Genomic DNA, 6,000 nt, shown 5'->3' on the forward strand with positions numbered 1-6,000 from the left:
TGTGTCCTACCTTGTGGAGTGGCCAGTAGCTGACACCTCAGAAAATCTCTGTGCGCCCCCCCACTTGTGCAGTTCTCTAATTTATTTTGGGGCCTTGCTACCTCACTCCCACAGTGATCCCTGAGGCAAAGGGTTCCTTACCCCTGTTTTAACATTGCCTCTTATCAGTATTGCAGTCCCACACTAGCTTCAGAGCATTTCCAGGATTTTCAGAGGCGAGACTGTGTGCCAGGGCTAGCCTAAAGACAAGTGACACTGCACAGCTCCTGAGTCAGTTCCTTGTCCCATGGGTTCTGTTTCCCAGCCTGCGTCTTTCTCAGGCACAAGGAGGTTGGTGCTGGTGATACCAAGTTGTGTGGGCAACACTGAGGAATCTTCATGGCGCCAACATGTCCAAGAGGGATCTAGGAGGTGCGACAAAAGCTGCTATGGTATGAAATGTATTCCTTAATATTTAGCTCCACCTTTACCAAAGTTAACCAAGTAGCTCCAGAGCAGAGAAGTTGAGGCAAGAAGAAGTTGGGGTGGCTGGTATTTCTTTCAATAAGTGATAAAAACTTGTAGTTCTTCGTTCTTCATACAGGGAGTGCTGTTGCACATGCTGCCGTCTAGTCCCTTTTACCCCAGTGCATGGCTGTTCTATAAACCTGGCTGCTCCGAAGCAGAGCTTATAAACACAGTGTAATATGTTTCAGAACATGGCAATGTCTGTATGTGTAAAGGAGTTCACTCAACAGGAGCGCTCCTCATGGCTAGGCGTGGTGTAGCAGCTGTCTCTCACTCTGGGTCCTCTGCCGACAGTCACTACGTTGCTCTCTTTGTAACTTGGCCCTCCAGCCAGGTCACAATATTCATGTCTGTCCCTTTTGGGGTAACAAGGTTCAAACAAAAGTTCAATTAATAATTCCAAGACCTTGTGTCAGGTCTCTGGCCCCTGACTCTGGGCCCAGTGGTCATCGTGTCCCTGCATGCTTTGAATTATCCTTATTCCCTCATGTCAGGGGGCTTTATGCCACCTTTTCAGTGGCTGGTAGGGGAACTCAGGCCCTCTTTCTACACTGGGTTCCAGCCTACGGACCCTGTATCCAGCAGTCACAGTCTGCACCATCCACTCTTTGCTCCTGTTTATCTGGGCTTCTTCCTACCTAACCTTCTCAGGCTTTTCCCCCTACAACTCCTCTGGGCTGACCCTTCTTTCAGGTCAGACTAGATAATGATGGTCCCTTTTGGCCTTATAGACTGAGACTGGGATTCCAGGTTTTTATACTCCCTCTTGGGTTCCCACCTCTGTTCCCCAAGAGTGACTGCAAACTCCCTCCCTGCAACCAGCTTCTTTGTTTGTTTTTGTTGGCACAGCAACCTCATCCTGCGAGGTTGTCACTGCCACTTCCCTCATTCCTTTTTAGCCAGTTTTTTTTTTTTAAATAACCTTTTACTCAGTCTAGTCTCCTTTAGGAAACTCGGCAAGGTTTTCACTTGTACTACTCCATTTTCCTGACTTTCCTACTAGTCCCTTTAGGGAAAAATCTTTCAGTCCAAGTGTGACCAGGATCTTAGTGGGGAGCCAGCTGTGGTCACTCGATTAGGGTGAACTGCAAAGAATGGGGCAGAGAATCCCCATAAAGCTGGTGGATATTCCAAAACTTAGATTTACCAAGCCAGCATAAAACAGCTTCTTTATTACCTCACTGATTACTCAGAAGTCCAAACAACACCGTTCCCTTAAAGTGATCCACCCTCAGGCCTCCATCCAGGTACCCATGTCAAATATGATGAAAATTTCTGTAAGTCTTATTTCATCATATAAAAGAAGAGGTTCCACCAATCCCAAAGGATCAGACACATCACCTCCCGGGTTAATGAATGTTTCAGATCTTACTTAAGTACACGCTACAGCCAGTTCTTATTAATGAAACTAAAATTTATTAAAAAACAAGAGAGAGTCTGGTTAAAAGATCAATATACAGACAGACATGAGCTCAATCCATTGAGATTCAGATTCATAGCAGAGATGGTGAGCTTTGTAGTTGCAAGGAGTTTCTTTAGAATTCAGTTCATAGGTTATAGTTCACTGTCCAAATCTCATATTCAGGGCGTACCAGCATAATTGGGACCTCAGTCTTGTGACTTAAACTTCCCCTGACGAAGCCTAAGCAGATCTGAGATGACAGAATCAGGACCCAAGGATCTTTTATCCAATTTCATGTCCTTTTTGATAAGTTGGAGTTCAAAATGTAATTAGGATGACTTTGAAGGAGGTCCATCACCAGTACTTAATTATAGAATTAACATAATGCAATTTGCTTGTTCCACCATTCACAGATTATTTGCTATACGTTTCAAAGAGAGATGAATACAGAGATATCCCATGTTTACAATTATTTAAATGATAGGATGTTCTTTTGACCTCTGAATTATTAGAATACAGCATAGACAGGGACTGTTGGTTACATTGTCCACCCTACTCATACATATGTAAATACACAAAAACACAAACATCTTCCCACATGTCTTTTGAGGGTTATTTATTTTGCAGGATATTTAACCCTTTCTAGTCACCCCAAATTGGCTCAATTTTTCATAAAGAAACTTTCTCCATAGAATATTACCCACAATGCCAGAGAACATGAGAAACTGTTTCTTTGTTTTTGCACACATTACACTGCCCATCTTTGTCTTTTTAATAAGTTTTACATCTCATGTAAGACATAATGACCTGTTAGCACTCTAAGAATGACTACATCACTTTTTCTGTCATGACTGGAGAGTATATATTGTCTTTGATTTTGGACCATATATCATAAAACATTCATCCTTTTGTTCCCTTGGTGTGTAGTTCTTGCCCTTCCTTTGCAAGCTCCACTGTGCAAGTGGCCACGTTTTAAATTCTTGTCCATGTAAGGCTATTGTAATATCCACCTAATTTTTTAGAGCTTGTTTTGCTGCTTTGTGAGCCATCTCATGTCCAGGTGTTCTGATGTGCACTAGAATCCATCTTACTGTTATACAGATACCTGTTTGCATTATTTCTGTAAGTAGGCACATTATTTCACTTCTTATGTCATTTCTGCTTTCCAGAGTCCCTATTCTGATTGCAGTAATGCCTCAAGTAAATCGATCAAATTACTGCTATGGCCAGTCACATCTCTCTTACCCAGGTTAGTGCTAACATTAGCCCCATTAGTTCAGCCATCAGAATGGTCGCACAATTCAATAGCCTTTTAGATTTCCGCATTCCAAGACTAGGAACACGGAATGCTGTTCCCCCTCTGCTTGTGCTGCCATCTTTTGATCCATCTTTGTAGACTGGACAAAGCTGGCCGGATTTGTCATAACTAAATTCAGATACTTCTTTAGTCACAATGTGTGGTTTTATCCTTCCCTCAGCTTTTGTCATACAGTTCCAAATCCACAAATGGGGGAATAACTGTCCCTCTGTAATTTTTAGTGTTCTCAGGTTTTCTTTTCTACACGTCTCCTTTACCCTTTTTCTGACCCTGATCGGATGAGGAAGTCTGTCGCAATCCATATAGTTTTGTCTGCTAAGCTCCCAGCAATCCTCAAGTCTTTTATTTACTTCTGTTTTCGTGATTCCCTTTTACCTTTGCCCAAAAGGTTAGATCTAATAGTTTCATCCTTCGGTTTATCGGTGCTTCTCCAGTGGCTACTTACTGTTCACACCACTGGTGGTGGTGGTATTGCATTACATGCCAGCTGCAGAGTGTGGGTCTGGAGCAGTTCCAAGTTTCTAAGAGTTGTTTTTGAGGCTGTACAAAAAAGCTTGGCATCCAGAGTCTAAAACTGGTCTTCTCAGTGCTCTGTACATTCTCATCAATACCTTCGTATCTGCACCTCATTTGTTTTCAGCTACACTTCTAAGTAAGTTTATCCTGCTTTTACACTTTTGTATGCTATTATGTGTGTGACCTTTCCAAGCTAATTTATTATCAAACACTACTCCTAGTAACAAACTTTGGAACTATCTGAATTTTTTTCATCATAAAGAAACAAGTTCCAGTCTTCCCTAATTTTCCTTCTAGTTAAAAGCATTCCCTTAGTTTTCGCAAGTGAGATTTTAAATACCCAATCATTTCCCCTCTTGGAAATTCTCTGGAGTGTCTCATTTGTCCTTTTCTCTGGCTACTTTGTCATTTCTCCGTAGTCCGTGTAGCGTAGGTGTCTGCAAAAAGGGAAATACCTATTTCTGTCTGAACGCTTTCTGGAGGTCATTTATCATAATGGAAAACAAAGTAGGGCTGTTAATAGTCCCTTGTGGAATTCCATTTGTAAGCTTGTAGATTTCGGATAAAGCCGTGCCCCCTTTGATAGAATTCTGCCTTATCGACCCCTTTCGGTCCCAGGGTATTAGAGAGACAAGGTGGGTGAGGTAACATCTTTTATTGGACCAACTTCTGTTGGTGAGAGCGACCAGCTTGGCTCAAAAGTTGGTCTAATAAGAGATTCCCTCACCTTCCTAATCTCCCTTCTCTACCCAAAGATGCCTCTGTGGATAAACAACAAAATAAAAGAAGCAGTGAGAGGCGAAAAGGCATCCTGTAAAATTGGAAATTAAATCCTAGTGAGGGAAATAGAAAGGAGCATGAACTGCCAAGTGAAGTGTAAAAATATAACCAGGAAGGCCAAAAAAGAATTTGAAGAACAGCTCGCCAAAGACTCAAAAAATAACAGCAAATTTCTTTTAAGTACATCAGAAGCAGGAAGCCTGTTAAACAACCAGTGGGGCCACTGGACGATCGAGATGCTGAAAGAGCACTCAGGGAGATAAGGCCATTGCAGAGAAATTAAATGAATTCTTTGCATCAGTCTTCACAGCTGAGGATGTGAGGGGGATTCCCCAACCTGAGTCCTTTTTTTTTTTTTTTTTTTTTTTTTAAAGGTGGGAAATCTGAGGAACTGTCCCAGATTGAGGTGTCATTAGAGGAGGTTTTGGAACAAACCGTTAAATTAAACAGTCATAAGTCACCAGGACCAGATGGTATTCCCCCAAGAGTTCTGAAGGCACTCAAATGTGTAACTGCAGGACTACTAACTGTGATATGTAACCTATCATTAAATCAGCTTCTGTACCAGAGGACTGGAGAATAGCTAATGTGATGCGAATTTTTTAAAACTGCTCCAGAGGCAGCCCCAGCAATTACAGGCTGGTAAACTGGATTTCAGTACTGGGCAAAACTATAATAAAGAGCAAAATTACCAGATACATAGATGAACATGATTTGTTGGGGGAAGAGTCAATATGGTTTTTGTAAAGGGAAATCATACCGCATCAATCTACTAGAATTCTTTGAGGGGGTGAATAACCATGTGGACAAGGGGGATCCAGTGGATACAGTGTACTTAGATTTTCAGAAAGCCTTTGACAAGGTCCCTCGCCAAAGGCTCTTAAGCAAAGTAAGTTGTGGAATAAGAGGGAGGGTCCTCTCATGGATTGATAAGTGGTTAAAAGATGGGAAACAAAAGGTAGGAATAAATGGTCGGTTTTCAGAATGGAGAGAGGTAAATAGTGGTGTCCCCCAGGGGTCTGTACTGGGCCCAGTCCTATTCAACATATTCTTAAATGATCTGGAAAAAGGGGTGAACAGTGAGATAACAATCTGTAGATGATACAAAACTACTCAAGATAGTGAAGTCCAAAGCAGACCATGAATCCCATATTGCCTCTATATAAATCAATGGTACGCCCACATCTTGAATACTGAGAGCAGTTATGGTCACCCCATCTGAAAGAAGATATACTAGAATTCGAAAAGGTACAAAAAGGGCAACAAGAATGGTTAAGGGTATGGAACAGCTTCCATATGAGAAGAGATTAACAAGATTGGTACTTTCCAGCTTGGAAAAGAGATGACTAAGGAGAGAGATGATAGATTTCTATAAAATCATGACTAGTGTGGAGAAAGTAAATAAGGAAGTGTTATTTACTCCATCTTATAACAGAAGAACTAGGGGTCACCAAATGAAATTAATAGGCAGCAGGGT

This window comes from Natator depressus, chromosome 27 (genome assembly GCF_965152275.1).
Source record: "Natator depressus isolate rNatDep1 chromosome 27, rNatDep2.hap1, whole genome shotgun sequence".
In the NCBI taxonomy this organism is placed as follows: domain Eukaryota; kingdom Metazoa; phylum Chordata; order Testudines; family Cheloniidae; genus Natator; species Natator depressus.